This window comes from Dendrobates tinctorius, unplaced genomic scaffold (genome assembly GCF_039654945.1).
Source record: "Dendrobates tinctorius isolate UK_male_01 unplaced genomic scaffold, ASM3965494v1 ptg000015l, whole genome shotgun sequence".
Lineage (NCBI taxonomy): Eukaryota > Metazoa > Chordata > Amphibia > Anura > Dendrobatidae > Dendrobates > Dendrobates tinctorius.
In genome coordinates, this window is record NW_027361683.1 from 42094205 (window position 1) to 42111052 (window position 16848).

Sequence of the window (16848 nt, forward strand, 5' to 3'; positions counted from 1 at the left end):
TAAAATAAACACGTTTTTGGATAGATATTATTTTAGATAAGATATTATTTTGGGCACCGTCATTTAGTTACATTTCTAGTCCCATATGCTGAAAGCTTGTAGCTTGTTCCAAGCATCTACTAATTTCACTAAAAATATTTTTTTGCCATTGTTTCTGATCCCAAATTATTTCAGATTTTGCCATCACAAAATGGCTGCGATAAACAAGTTCACCTAAGAGTCATCCATAGGTAAAAACCATATTTAACTCCTTTCGGGGGCTGCAGATCATAATAAAAAGGGTGCGTTTACTCCCAGAATCCACACTATGCTTCCCTATGGACTAGCTTAGGTCCAGCATTGCAGCTCTGGTCCATCTTCTATTTCTATACTTCTCTACCGGTAACGGTTATCCCATGAAAAGTGGCCATCAGCTGACCAATGCACCAGCAAATGCGTGGGTATATTTACACTACCGTTCAAAGGTTTGGAGTCACCCAATTTTGTGTTTTCCATGAAAACTCATACTTTTATTAATCAATTGAGTTCCCAAATGAATTTAAAATCTAGTCCAGACATTGACAAGGTACGAAAAAAAGATTTTTATTTGAAATAATTTTCTCCTTCAAACTTTGCTTTAGTCAAAGAATGCTCCCTTTGCAGCAATTCCAGCATTGCAGACCTTTGGCATTCTAGCAGTTAATTTGCTGAGGTAATCTGGAGAAATTTCACCCCTTGCTTCCAGAAGCCCCTCCCACAAGTTGGTTTGGCTTGATGGGCACTTTTTGCGTACCAGTCAAGCTGCTCCCACAACAGCTCAATGGGGATGAGATCTGGTGACTGCGCTGGCCACTCCATTACATATACAATACCAGCTGCCTGCTTCTTCCCTAAATAGTTCTTGCATAATTTGGAGATGAGCTTTGGGTCATTGTCCTGTTGTAGGATAAATTTGGCTCTAATCAAGCGCTGTCCACAGGGTATGGCATGGCGTTGCAAAATGGAGTGATAGTCTTCCTTATACAAAATCCCTTTTACATTGTACAAATCTCCCACTTTACCAGCACCGAAGCAATCCCAGACCATTACATTACCTCCACCATGCTTGACAGATAGCACCAGGCACTCTTCCAGCATCTTTTCAGTTGTTCTGCGTCTCATAAATGTTCTTCTGTGTGATCCAAACACCTCAAACTTGGATTCGTCTGTCCATGAAACTTTTTACCAATCTTCCTATGTCCAATGTCTGTGTTCTTTTGCCCATATTAATCTTTTCCTTTATTAGCCATTCTCAGATATGGCTTTTTCTTTGCCACTCTGCCCTGAAGGCCAGCATCCCAGAGTCGCCTCTTCACTGTAGATGTTGACACTGGCATTTTGCGCGTACAATTTAATGAAGCTGCCAGTTGAGGACCTGTGAGGCGTCGATTTCTCAAACTAGACTCTAATGTACTTGTCTTGTTGCTCAGTTATGCAGCGGGGCCTCTCACATCTTTCTACTCTGGTTAGAGCCTGTTTGTGATCTCCTCTGAAGGGAGTAGTACACACCGCTGTAGGAAATCTTCAGTTTCTTGGCAATTTCCCGCATGGAAAAGCCTTCATTTCTAAGAACAAGAATAGACTGTCGAGATTCTCATGAAAGTTCTTTTTTTCTGGCCATTTTGAGAGTTTAATGGACCAGCAAATATAATGCTCCAGATTCTCAACTAGCTCAAAGGAAGGTCAGGTTTATAGCTTCTCTAATCAGCCAAACTGTTTTCAGCTGTGCTAACATACTTGCACAAGGGTTTTCAAGGGTATTCTAACCATCCATTAGCCTTCTTACACAGTTCGCAAACACAAAGTACCATAAGAACACTGGAGTGATGGTTGTTGGAAATGGGCCTCTATACACCTATGAAGATACTGCATTACAAACCAGATGTTTGCAGCTAGAATAGTCATTTACCACATTAACAATGCATAGAGTGTATATTTCTGAATCATTTAATGTTCATTTCATTGGAAAAAAACTGTGCTTTTCTTTAAAAAATAAGGAAATTTCTAAGTGACCTTAAACTTTTGAACGGTAGTGTACATATTATATATATATATATATATATATACACACACACACACCCACACATACATATATATGGGTGCAGTGGTCAGCTGATGGCCGCTAGCCATGACATACAGTACAGACCAAAAGTATTTACACACCTTCTCATTCAAAGTTTTCTTTATTTTCATGACTATGAAAATTGTACATTCACTCTGAAGGCATCAAAACTATGAATTAACACATGTCGAATTATAAAATTAACAAAAACGTGTGAACCAACCAAAAATATGTCTTATATTCTAAGTTCTTCAAAGTAGCCACCTTTTGCTTTGATTACTGCTTTGCACACTCTTGGCATTCTCTTGATGAGATTCAAGAGGTAGTCACCGGAAATGGTCTTCCAACAGTTTTGAAGGAGTTCCCAGAGATGCTTAGCACTTGTTGGCCCTTTTGCCTTCACTCTGCGGTCCAGCTCACCCCAAACCATCTCGATTAGGTTCAGGTCTGGTGACTATGGAGGCCAGGTCATCTGGTGTAGCACCCCATCACTCTTCTTCTTGGTCAAATAGCCCTTACACAGCCTGGAGGTGTGCTTGGGGTCATTGTCCTGTTGAAAAATAAATGATGGTCCAACTAAATGCAAACCGGTTGGAATAGCATGCAGCTGCAAGATGCTGTGGTAGCCATGCTAGTTCCGTATGCCTTCAATTTTGAATAAATCCCCAATAGTGTCACCAGTAAAACACCCCCACACCATCACACCTCCATGCTTCACAGTGGGAACCAGGCATGTAGAGTACATCCGTTCACCTTTTCTGCGTTGCACAAAGACACGGTGGTTGGAACCAAAGATCTCAAATTTGGACTCATCAGACCAAAGCACAGATTTCCACTGGTCTAATGTCCATTCCTTGTGTTCTTTAGCCCAAACAAGTCTCTTCTGCTTGTTGCCTGTACTTAGCAGTTCTTTCCTAAGCAGTTATTTTACCATGAAGGCCTGCTGCACAAAGTCTCCTCTTAACAGTTGTTGTAGAGATGTGTCTGCTGCTAGAACTCTGTGTGGCATTGACCTGGTCTCTATTCTGAGCTGCTGTTAACCTGCGATTTCTGAGGCTGGTGACTTGGATGAACTTATCCTCTGCAGCAGAGGTGACTCTCGGTCTTCCTTTCCTGGGGCGGTCCTCATGTGAGCCAGTTTCTTTGTAGCGCTTGATGGTTTTTGCCACTGCACTTGGGGACACTTTCAAAGTTTTCCCAATTTTTCGGACTGACTGACCTTCAATTTCTTAAATTAATGATGGCCACTTGTTTTTCTTTACTTAGAATTTGTACAATGCCAAGAAAAAAGCAGCTAACAGTATTGAGTAGGACTATCAGCTGTGTATCCACCAGACTTCTGCACAACACAACTGATGGTCCCAACCCCGTTTAGAAGGCAAGAAATCCCACTTATTAAACCTGACAGGGCACACCTGTGAAGTGAAAACCATTTCCGGTGACTACCTCTTGAAGCTCATCAAGAGAATGCCAAGAGTGTGCAAAGTAGTAATCAAAGCAAAAGGTGGCTACTTTGAAGAACCTAGAATATAAGACATACAGTATTTTCAGTTGTATCACACTTTTTTTTGTTAATTATATAATTCCACATGTGTAAATTCATAGTTTTGATGCCTTCAGAGTGAATGTACAATTTTCATAGTCATGAAAATAAAGACAACTCTTTGAATGAGGTGTGTCCAAACTGTTGGTCTGTACTGTATATATAATGTGGTCCTCATTGAACAACCCCTGTATAAATATAGCCTTCATATATGTGGATGGCTCAATTGACGTGATTTCTGCGACTGACCTACTAAATGTAATCATACACATACAGAATTCTTTTGTGTGGCTTCCGTAATACTTGATCACTCTTATGCTGAATGATCAGAGATGGAATCTTAAATTTTAGAGGATCAAGTTGTTTATTGTTACAGAATGCCACTTTGTAACTGGATTTTGTCAGGTGGGAGAAAGAATAAATGTGTGTGTTTTGTAGATGAACTAGCAAAACGACCCCCAAGACAATGAGCCAGTGTCCAAGAGGCTCATAAATTGTGCTGGATGAAAACGGTGACAGCAGCTGTGACCTCCAGTAAGAGCTTTGCTGCAGCACCCTTATGCCGGTCCATTCCAGCTGCTTACTTCTCCATGGCTTTACCACGGATTCATCTCGGGAAAATAGATATGAATAGTGGAACGCTAATAAATGAAAGGAAACAATATCTATATGGGCTGGGATAAACCTGTAGGGGAAAACTTTTCTTTAAACCCTGGGAAAATATCCTAGACCTTTACGCAGAAATGAATGGCCCAGTACAGATGTCAATCACCCGGACTTTCTGCCCTCCTTGTTGTATTTTGCATACACAGTGGAAGCCACCCTTCTGCTTGCATGTTTCCCAGGCAGGAAGCTGTATAATCTGCATGAATGACTCAATCGCAGTAGATTGACATTTAACAGTCATTTGGTAGGACAACTTTAAACAATAAACGCAGAAAATCTGGAGAAAGAAAAGGCTGCCTGAAAATCACCACCAGTATCCGATTCTCTGATCAGAGGGGTAGCAAAAAGATATTGGTTGTTGCCCCCACAAAGGCTACAGCGAAGCTTAGACGGACACATAAAGCCGTTCTGAGGCTTCGTCATTTATTACCCTCCATGTCTCCCGTGCCCACATCGCATTTTACAGCTGGATCCTGATGTCAAACAAGATTGCAATAGATAGATACCACTATAAAATATTACTAATAAATGAAAACTATACATTTATACAGGTAATGGATGCTATCCTGGAAAAACTGGGCAGCACTTGTTTTTCTTGCATCTTCCTTTGATCCTTTTCTCGTTACACAACTTCTCATGCACACAACAGATTTCTATCACACACCGCGATCTTGGAAATCTTTTTCATTTTCACACAAACACATCCATTATATCTCACAAACAACCTTCTCCCTTTCTTGCATGCACACCTCTCACACACAGCTGTGTCAGTGCACATTGTACAGGGTCAGACATCTGGGCTGTTGCTGGGCAACGCAGCCCCCCCACTTGCCACTTACCTGGCAGTGAGACACCCCCCTGCAGGCAAATCTGGAGGAGCAGCAGTGACCTCCACCCCCCCCACTAATCTACAGCAAGGCCAGAACAGAGGATTAACTAGCACCCTGCCAGAGAGAACCCTGCAGAGCTTTGAAAAAGTAACCCTTCCCCAGCCAGGGAGAGAAATACAAAGCGTAGCAATGTGAAAACCCTACAGAGCGTATCACTGCAACCTCTACCATGCCCGAGAAAAGTGCCAAAGCCGAGAACAGCTCCTTCTAGAAGCCATCAGGGCACTGCCCAAGCAAAATGCATTAGCAGCAACCACATTACTTTCTGAGAATAGATCACATTTGTGCGAATACTTCTCCGTCCATGTGTGCGCACACATATGTGCTGTACGTGGAGGTTTTGTATTACCGCAGTATGTGGCAATGAGGTGTATCTGGGATAATTAGTATTGGAGGGCGATAGTGTTACAGGCCTAGGGGGATTGTGGGAGGACAGTCTGTTCTGAGCAAGAAGGGTCATAGAGCAGCAGGAGATTGTCACACTGCTGGCACAGCTCGGAGAGAGGAACTGACGATGGGGACATCAAGAGCCTGGTGTGAACTGATGAGGGAGAAGGGGGGATGCAGGGTACAACAACTGCGGAGGAGACGGCTAATGAATACGCACAAAAATTACAAAAAGGACGAGAAGGCAAAAGGAACATTTCGGGTACACGATCGGGTGATGAACTACTAGAATTGATGGGAATGTGTCTATGCCAGGAAATGGTACATGCATTGGCAAGGTCAGGGGAAGAAGGAGATGATGGGCAAGGAACAGATGTGAGGAGAAGGATCACCAAAGGGCTAAAAGTTAATGTGCATGTAGATTACAGGCAGGAACGATTTGACAAAGCAAGTGTCCAGGCAGAAGGGTGCGTGATCAAGGAAAGGGTGATGAGGATATAAGGTGAAATAAAGATGATAAACGATAACATGAAGGCAGGCGGAATGTGTGAGGGAGAGATAACAAATGCAATGATGCGAGATAAAAGAAAAAGAGACATGAGAAAAGAGGGAAGAGATATTAGGAGAGGGAGAAAGCTGGATGCAGCTTTGTAGGAAGTAATACTGAAACAAGTGCTAATGAACGCAGGAAGCACAAAGGAGCTACTGGGACCAGGACCTGATCACTGTCACCTTGGATTATTACACTCCTCACATAATTGGTACACACGACTCCAGGACACGCATCCACACACGTATACCGACTCCAGGACACGCATCCACACACGTATACAGACTCCAGGACACACATCCACAGACTCCAGGACACACATCCACACACATATACAGACTCCAGGACAAGCATCCATATACGTATACAGACTCCAGGACATGCATCCACACACGTATACAGACTCTAAGACACGCATCCCCACACGTATACAGACTCTAGGACACGCATCCACACACGTAAAAAGACTCCGGGACACGCATCCACAGTCTCAGATGAAAAACACAAGGCTGGTTTTGGACAATACACAATTTATGAGAAATCCTTATTTACAATAAATAGTTTTAACCGCCGAGGGTGGTGTTAGGGCTTTTAACATACGCAATTTCAGTGCAGCCGGTAGATGGGGGACACAGGGTGGTGGGTGGTGTAGGATTGGGGGTATGTGAGGGAAAGAGACCGGACTGTGTAACCATCTCCATGACAGAGGTGCCAGTGCACTGCAGGCAACTCCTATCAGAAGGGAATAAGATTAAACTTACACCCTTGCTACATTCCCTACCTCCCCCTCACATACACCCCATTACCGAGAATTTTTTTTTATTTTATTTTTTACATTTTGAAACATTTAAAAAAATTTCTTATGTACAATTTTTGCTGGTTTTGTGAAGAAAGTAAAACAAGAAAAAAATTTAACAAAAAAAGCACAAATTTCTTCTCAGAGGAGAACTGAAGGGAGGAGGTTCCAGAGCTCAGGGAGTAGAGAAGGAGCGCACTCATGATGTAGGTGGTGCGGGCTCAGAAGGGGATCCCACGGCGTTTTCTTCTGGCTTCAGTAGAGGGGAATGGTCTCAGCTGTGGATTTAAAAAAAAAAAAAAAAAAAGAAAAGAAAAAAATAACGTCAATAACAATCCACGGTAACAGGAGAAAAGGCAGCACACGGTTATAGAAAAACACAGACATGACTCATTGTGCAGGGTGTGTGCATGACACACAGCAGCGTGAAGCATTAGCAGAAATATGACCACGGGAACCGGAGGAGTAAAACACAAAAAGGCCGATCCCAGTCCGTTACCCAGTCATGCTCACGTGGTTAATGACCAGCAAAACCGGGCATATAACCTGTACAGCATGAAGTACTAGGCAAGCACTATGGACTAATCCACTGATTTGATGAACCCAGGATATCAGTGGGATCGCTAGATTTACCAGAAAAAACAGGCGTAATATGGTGGTAGGAAGGACATAAACCAAAGCAAAGCAGGTAGGTGTGAACAGTGCACCACAGATCTAAATAAGCAATTACCGATGATTTGGTACAGATACAGGTGCAGCCTAATACACCCAATGAGAATAACTGCAATCTACACATCTTTGTTATGGAATAACTAAATCGGTTAAACTCTGTGTCACAATGTAATTTCATGTTCTAAAAGATTTCAGTATAAATGAACGTCATAATTTAGAAGAATTGTGTAAGATCTCTAGCTACCCAGCAGGTGTCAGTATTCAAACTAATGTGCATGCAAAGTACAGTACTGGGCAAAGCTGCAAGATCAGCACAGACAGCAGCAGAAACAGTGACATCTGCAGGCTAGACACTATATGTATACTAATTTCTTACTGAAAACCAAACTTTTATTTGTTAACAGTAGCACAAGCACCACGTGTAGTGTGTTAATTCAGAGGACTGTAGCCAAAATGAAGACCATGGTTCCTGTAGTCAATATCAAGACCATGGTTCTTGTAGTCAATATGAAGACCATGGTTCCTGTAGTCAATATGAAGACCATGGTTCCTGTAGTCAATATCAAGACCATGGATCTTGTAGTCAATATGAAGACCATGGTTCTTGTAGTGAATATGAAGACCATGGTTTTTGTAGTGAATATGAAGACCATGGTTCTTGTAGTGAATATGAAGACCATGGTTCTTGTAGTCAATATGAAGACCATGGTTCTTGTAGTGAATATGAAGACCATGGTTCTTGTAGTGAATATGAAGACCATGGTTCTTGTAGTGAATATGAAGACCATGGTTCTTGTAGTGAATATGAAGACCATGGTTCTTGTAGTCAATATGAATACCATGGTTCTTGTAGTCAATATGAAGACCATGGTTCTTGTAGTGAATATGAAGACCATGGTTCTTGTAGTGAATATGAAGACCATGGTTCTTGTAGTGAATATGAAGACCATGGTTCTTGTAGTCAATATGAAGACCATGGTTCTTGTAGTCAATATGAAGACCATGGTTCTTGTAGTCAATATGAAGACCATGGTTCTTGTAGTCAATATGAAGACCATGGTTCTTGTAGTCAATATGAAGACCATGGTTCTTGTAGTCAATATGAAGACCATGGTTCTTGTAGTCAATATGAAGACCATGGTTCTTGTAGTCAATATGAAGACCATGGTTCTTGTAGTCAATATGAAGACCATGGTTCTTGTAGCCAATATGAAGACCATGGTTCTTGTAGCCAATACGAAGACCATGGTTCTTGTAGTGAATATGAAGACCATGGTTCTTGTAGCCAATATGAAGACCATGGTTCTTGTAGTCAATATGAGGACCATGGTTCTTGTAGCCAATATGAAGACCATGGTTCTTGCAGCCAATGTCAAGACCATTTGTTCACTTTCTTGAATATAAAGTAAAATAAAAAAAAATGTCTAACTGTTGGCTATATTCAGCAAGGATACAATGCCGCAACACAAAATATATACACAATCTAAATTTCACAGTAAAGTAAAAAAAACAATTATACCATACTTTGGGGTGTGGGGTTTACATTTCTCCAAAGTATGAACCCAATACAATACTTTGTCCTCACTAGACGTGATATTAATAAGTTAAACCTTTGGACAATTGCAAGTGCACGAGTTCCTATTCTACACAGCTATGTTAAGAGTCTTGCGATAGGTCAGACACAATTTTACTGCTCAAAGCTGGAGCTACATGGCGACTGTCTGCGACAAATCCCTCCATGCCACTGCTACATCATGTACATGCAGGCAAATGGGGTCGCATTGTGACCTACAAGGTACGGCAACTGCAACAAGCACATTGGAAAAAAATCCAGCTATTTCAGACATCTTGCAACCTGCATGTCGCACTTGTGGTGTACTGCAGGTCACAATGCACCACATCCACCTCCAATAGACTGTGATATACCAGCTGTATGAATCTTTGATTGCATGACCAGTGTCACGCTTAAAGTCACTATTTAGCCCAGCCTAACAGAGGGAAAGAGATATTGAGATTACAAAATGTTCTAAAACAACATCTAGCATTGAGTCTTTAGCAGAAAAACTAAGAATTTAGTTCTATAGAGACACCTTTTTATTCCTCTCAGGGAAATTATCCCAGCCCTTATGCAAACTTTGCTAAAACAGTGGGGAAGATAAATATTTGATACACTGCCGATTTTGCAAGTTTTCCAACCTACAAAGAATTGAGAGGTCTGTCATTTTTATCGTCGGTACACATCAACTTTGAGAGGCACAATCTAAAACTAAAAACTAGATAATCACACTGTATGATTTTTACATAATTAAATTGCATTTTATTGCATTAAATAACTATTTGATCACCTACCAACCAACAAGAATTCTGGCTGCCACAGACCTTAGTTTTTCTTTAAGAAGCCCATGTACTAGGCACTCATTACATGTTTGAACTCATTACCTGTATAAAATGTGACATCATAATTTCCTGTTCACACACTCCAACCTCTCCACCAAGGCCAATACCAAAGAGCTGTCTAAGGGACAAAATTGTAGACCTACAAGGCTGGGATGGGCTACAGGACAACAGGCAAACAGCTTGGTGAGAAGGCAACAACTGTTGGACCAATTATTAGAAAATGGAAGAAACACAAGAGGACTGTTAATCTTCCTCGGTCTTGGGATCCATGCAAGATCTTGCCTCGTGGGGCAAGGATAATTCTGAGAAAGGTCAGGAATCAGCCCAGAACTACATGGGAGGACCTGTTAAATGACCTGAAGAGAGCTGGGACCACAGTCTAAAACATTAACATTAGTAACACGCCGTCATGGATTTAAAATCCTGCAGGTCTCGCTGCTCGTGCCAGCACATGTGTAGGCCCATTAGTAGTTTGCCAATGACCATCTGAATGATCCAGAAGAGGCATGTGAGAAGGTCATATGGTCAGATGAGACCATAATAGAACTTTTTGGTATCAACGCCACTCGCTGTATTTGGAAGAAGAAGGATGAGTACAACCCCAAGAACACTGTCCTAACTGTGAATCATAGTGGGGGAAACATCATACTTTGGGAATTATTTTCTGCAAAGGGGAAAAGACGACTGCACCATATTAAAGGGAGGAAGGGTGGGGTCTTGAATTGCAAGATTTTGGCCAACAACCTTACTCCGTTAGTAAAAGAAATTAGTATGGCTGGGTATTCAAGCACGACAATGATCTGAAACACACAGCCAGGGCAACTAAAAAGTGGCTCCGTAAGAAGCATTTCAAGGTCCTGGAATGGCCTAAACAGTCTCCAGACCTGAACCCAATAGAAAATCTTTGGGGAGGGCAGAAACTCAATGTTCCACAGAGACAACCCCAAAACCTGAAAGATCTGGCAAAAATCTGTATGGATAAGTGGGACACAACCCATGCTGCAGTGTGTGCAAATTTGGTCAAGAACTACAGGAAATGTGTCACAATCCATTTTTGGATGTGTGGCAGCTCTGGTTCCACTATGTTTTAAACGTAGCTTCTTTCATTTCAGGCCAGCAGGAGATAATGTCAGTTTTCCTTGCTCCAACTGCAGAGTTGCTAGGTCAGCTGATGAGGGCAGTGACCACTCCCACCATCCTTTAAATCAGGGCTGTGGAGTCGGAGTCGTCTAGTCGGAGCCCATTTTTGTGGAGTCGGTGTCTATTGTGGAGTCGGAGGTTTGGCTTACCGACTCCACTGCCCTGCTTTAAATAGTCACCTGATGCATCAGCTGACTGTTGGTGATAGAGCAATCTATGTTGACCAAGCCTGGAATAAGGAGCTCACTGGTTGCAATGGTGAATTCGCTGGTTTCGTGGAGTTCGTGGTCCTGGTGCCTTTCTTCTGCTGTGTGGTGCTTTACAGCAGAGGAAGTTAAGCTAAGTTTTGTGTTTTTACCTCGTCTGTCTCCCCTTTTACCATCCCGTGTGTGTGTTGTGCCGTATGCTGAACCGACCCCTGCTTGGTCTTGACAAAATGTTTTTTTATTGTATCAAATACTTATTTCATGCAAATTACGTAAAAATCACACATTGTGATTTTCTGGAGTTTTATTTTTTTAAAGAGTCTGTCTCAGTTGAAGTGTACCTACGATAAAAATTACAGACCTAGATAAGAATCAAATACTTATACATACATGCACACACATATACCATCCTCAAGAGAACACAACATCAGGCTTCATTCCCACTTTTGTGAATAGTTGAAGTGAGAACTGTACATTTCTTGCAGTAATACAGGATCCAATCCCATCGGAGAGAAACTTGTTATGAATGTAGCCTTAAGGGGGTTTTACACATAGTGATATCGCTAGCGATATCGCTATAACGTCACCGACTTTGTGACGTTATAGCGATATCACTAGCAATATTGCTATGTGTGATACTTACCTCCGACCGGCTCCCCTGCTGGTTATCGCTGATCGCGCAAGAATGTCCGGCTCCATTTCCTGCTGGGGCTTCCTGCTGTGACGACGAGCGACGCGTGGAGGCGGGCGGGAGGACGTCTTCATCGCTGTGTGTGAAAGGTGAGTATCGTGCGCTGCGTCGCTGCTGCATCGCTGTGAGATCTTTTTGTGCGAAAGCTCACTAGCGATCATTTAGCGATGCACCAGCGATCCTGACCGGGTCGGATCGCTGGTGCATCGCTAAAAGTAAAAGGGCCTTATGAACTACTGCCAGTATTGTGCAGATATCATGATCACCAAACACAAAAGGCTGCAATAATTCACCCTTCTGAAGCAGTAAACATAAAGCTAACATCACAGTGGCCTCATTCTTACTGAATTAAAATATGAGTATTTGTACAAAATTGGCGACCATTACACTTTTAGAGTCCATCCGCACACCACATATCAGACTGTATCAAATCTTAATTGGTTTTGCCAAGAGCATTTAATGCACAATCTGTCCAATATCAATAAATTTAAAATGGCGGTACTAGAGAGAATCGAAAAGATTTGCCGGACCCTCGTCCTGTATCCATCGGACATGAGCCCTGCGAGCTTCCTCCCATCTTCCAACATCCCAGGGTCCTTCCTTGACTGGTAGGCCCAATGTGACAAGTACTTATCATGCAGCACCTTCTAAATCAGAAGAAACGATGGGGATGCTTGGATGCCGGGAGGAGGAGGTACGTAGTGCTCTGGTTCCTGTGAATCTCTTTATTGATCTTGAGGCTAAGTGCACACAGAGTTTTTTGGCTCTGCGGATTTTGTAGTAAAAACCGCAGATAAATCAGCAGAACTAAAGTCTTGCGGTTTATCTGCGGTTTTACACCTCATAATGGATGAGGTGTGAAACTGCAGCGTTTCTGCACTAAAGAATTGACATGCTGCGGATTGTAAACCGCAGCAAAACCGCGCAGAAAAATCCGCAGCATGTGCACTGCGTTTTTTTATTTCCATAGGAAATAAACGTACTGTACAACGCAGCAGAATCTGCTGCGGACCCGCAGCTGCAGAAACGCTGCGGATCCGCAGCAGAATCCGCACCGTGTGCACATACCCTTAGGCCGGGCCTAAATTTCACATTACCATGGATGTTATATAAGGAAAAAGTGCTACAAAAGGGAACCAGTCCTGTTTAACATGTAATCTGATTGTCCAACACTAAAGCAGGAGGTGATAAGATTGATATATAATTTTGTAGTAAAAGATCTAGTATAATTTGAATTTTAGTCATTTAAACCCTCCTAATTCTAGTCTTCGGAGATGGGAGGACAGTCAGTGATTGACAGAATCTCTGTATGCAGGCTCATACTAGGAAGGCTGTCAACCATTATGGATAATTAAAGACTCCTAATCATAGATAATTACCTAACAGACTCCTAATCATACAACAGAGAAGGTTTTAACTAATAAGTTTCCACTGAGATTACTATTGGGGTAGGGATCATAAAACTATCACAGCCATAAGTCTGCCACATTTAAACCAGTAAGCCATTCTCAAAGACCTATAGACCAATGCAGGGGTATAACCAAAAAGCAACCAAGAGCCGTCTGAGAAAGGGGGTTTCAAGTAAGCTGCAAATGAAACCAGAGTGCGGTATAGTGGCAAAAAATTAAATCTATAATTGATGTATGTAAAATATCTCACTGTTAGAAACAAATTTTTATGATAAATCATGGTGCCAGAGGCCATGGAATGCTTGTCAACGTAGAGGTTATATTGATTGCAGCTAAATACATGACCATGGCATTTTTAAAACTCTGAAGGGTCTTTTTACCTTTGATATCATACTATATGATATGTGTCCCACCTCTGGGACTTGCCCTATTCTCCAAAACAAGTCTGCTTAGACACAACCCGTGAGCTGGTTGCTTCATGCAGTCAGTTTTTTGCGCGTAACTTCCATAGAAGTGAACCCAAAAAGCTAACACATGGTTGGCAGCCATTATATGGAGACTGGCCACAACTTCAGCATGCAGAATAGGGTTCTGGAGAGAGGTGTAAAGAATAGTAAATAACAGTAATGGGTGAGCGTGCTCAGCACCGCTCAATATTCGAGCATGGGGGGAAGGGTGCCCGATTAAGTATTGAGCAGTGCTGAGTATTGTGTGTTGCTCAAATCGCTGTAAGGAGCTTATTTGAATTATCTGAGGAAAGACAGACTCGAATTTGCCATTCACTTCCATTATGCTTGCTACTCAAGTCAGGCACGTCTGAGCATCCGACCTGCTCGATTCCAGTACCGACCACTCGAGCATTTCAATGACATAACATAGTTAGCAAGGCCGAAAAAAGATATTTGTCCATCCAGTTCAGCCTATGTTCCATCACAACAAATCTTCAGATCAACGTCCTTCTAAAGAACCTAATAACTGTAAGATACAATATTGTTACGTTCCAGAAAGACATCCAGGCCTCTCGAACTCCTCAACTGAGTTCACCACCTCCTCAGGCAAGGAATTCCAGATTCTCACTGCCCTAACAGTAAAGAATCCTCTTCTATGTTGGTGAAAAAACCTTTTCTCCTCCCGACGCAGAGAATGCCCCCTTGTGATCGTCACCTTCCTTGCTATAAACAGATCCTCGGAGAGATATCTGTATTGTCCCCTTATAGACTTATACGTGGTTATTAGATCGCCCCTCAGTCGTCTTTTTTCTAGACTAAATAATCCTAATTTTGCTAATCTCTCTGGGTATTGTAGTTCCCCCATCCCTTTTATTAATTTTGTTGCCCTCCTTTGTACTCACGCTAGTTCTATTATATCCAAAATACAAGGTGTAATTATGGGCGCACTCAGCTGTGCACAATAGCAACATCAATGATATGGCCAGGTGCCGCAGCAGTGGAATAATAACAATAGAAAAAAAGGGAGAGAAAGCACCACTGCAAAAAAGCGCACACTGCACCAATTATAATTAAGACTGAAATAAGTCATTTTTATTGATACAAAAGAGTTATACACAATAAAAACATGATAAAATCACAAAACTATGGCATCCATAGTACCCATAATACATATCAACACTTAAATATCATACATGTAAGCACATATAATGTGAGCATATGATCCAGCAACACTGTGGCACTATAGCCATATCCCTCCCTATTCCTAGGCTCATGAGGACTATGTAACCCTAGACAAAGCCCAGCCCATAGATGAATTGGAGCAACCACACACAAAAATCCATGTTATATAATTTTCATACCAGGACCCAAATAAGCCCAGATAGCAAGAAAGGGGGGAAAAAGTTAAACCCTCCACATACCCTCTCCCCTTTTTTTTTTTCTATAGTTCTATTATATCCTTCCTGAGCACCGATGCCCAAAACTGTACACAGTACTCTATGTGCAGTCTAACCAGGGATTTGTACAGAGGCAGTATAATGCTCTCATCATGTGTATCCAGACCTCTTTTAATGCACCCGATGATCCGGTTTGCCTTGTTAGCCGCTGCCTGGCACTGGCTGCTCCAGGTAAGTTTATCATTAACTAGGATACCCAAGACCTTCTCCATGCCAGATTTACCCAGAGGTTTCCCGTTCAGTGTATAATGGTGATATTGATTTCTTCTTCCCATGTGTATAACCTTACATTTATCATTGTTAAACTGCATTTGCCACCTTTCGGCCCAAGTTTCCATCTAATCCAGATCCCTCTGTAGCAGAATACTATCTTCTCTTGTATTGACTGCTTTACATAGTTTGGTATCATCTGCAAATATCGATATTTTACTGTGTAAACCTTCTACCAGATCATTAATAAATATGTTGAAGAGAATAGGTCCCAACACCGACCCCTGTGGTACCCCACTGGTAACAGCGACCCAGTTAGAGAATATACCATTTATAACCACCCTCTGCTTTCTATCACTAAGCCAGTTATTTACCCATTTACACACATTTTCCCCCAGACCCAGCATTCCCATTTTGTGTTCACCAACCTCGTGTGACAAGTTATCAAACGCTTTGGAAAAATCAAGCTATAACACGTCCAATGACTCACCTTGGTCCAGTATATAGCTTACCTCTTCATAAAAACTGATTAGATTGGTTTGACAGGAGCGATTCCTCATAAACCCATGCTGATATGGAGTTAAAGAGTTATTCTCACGGAGATAATCCAAAATAACATCCCTCAGAAACCCTTCAAATATTTTACCAACAATAGAGGTTAGACTTTACTGGCCTATAATTTCCAGGTTCACTTTTAGAGCCCTTTTTGAATATTGGTACCACATTTGCTATGCGCCAGTCCTGTGGAACAGACCCCGTCGCTATAGAGTCTCTAAATATAAGAAATAATGGCTTGTCTATTACATTACTTAGTTCTCTTAGTACTTATGGGTGTATGCCATCTGGACCTGGAGATTTATCTGTTTTTATCTTATTTAGCCGGTTTCGCACATCTTCTAGGTTTAGAATGGTGACCCTTAATATAGGGTTTTCTTTGTCTCTCGGCATTTCACCTAGTGCTCAATCAACAACAGCAAATAAACATTTTATATATATTTTTTTTTCATATTTTGATGTTCTTTTAAATGTAAGATGATCAGTTTTGAGACCCTCACCGATAACTCAAAAAAACCTGAAAAAGCCTATGGTATCTTTTGTATCCATACTCCATTCTGGGTATGTGCTCAGAAAAGGAATATGACAAGCTTCTAATGGGGCTTTGAGCGATTAGTGGGGGATCTCAGCACCAGGACCCCCAATCATCTGCTTACAGTTGAAAGGGCATCAAAATGTAACAAAAATGTAAACAAAGGTTTGGTTACACTAAAACAGTATATTGTGTGGAATACTTGGCTATCAACCCAC

General features: G+C 41.8%; 1 protein-coding gene across 1 annotated transcript in view; it reads right to left on the reverse strand.

Moving 5' to 3' along the window:
- Positions 1–6629: 6629 nt before the first annotated feature.
- Positions 6630–16848, reverse strand: part of AHDC1 (AT-hook DNA binding motif containing 1) — a 128939-nt gene continuing 118720 nt past the window's right edge. Inside the window, exon 5 of the mRNA XM_073564003.1 lies at positions 6630–7190. The gene's annotated coding sequence lies outside the window, so the exon portion shown is untranslated. The remainder of the gene's footprint in view (positions 7191–16848) is intronic.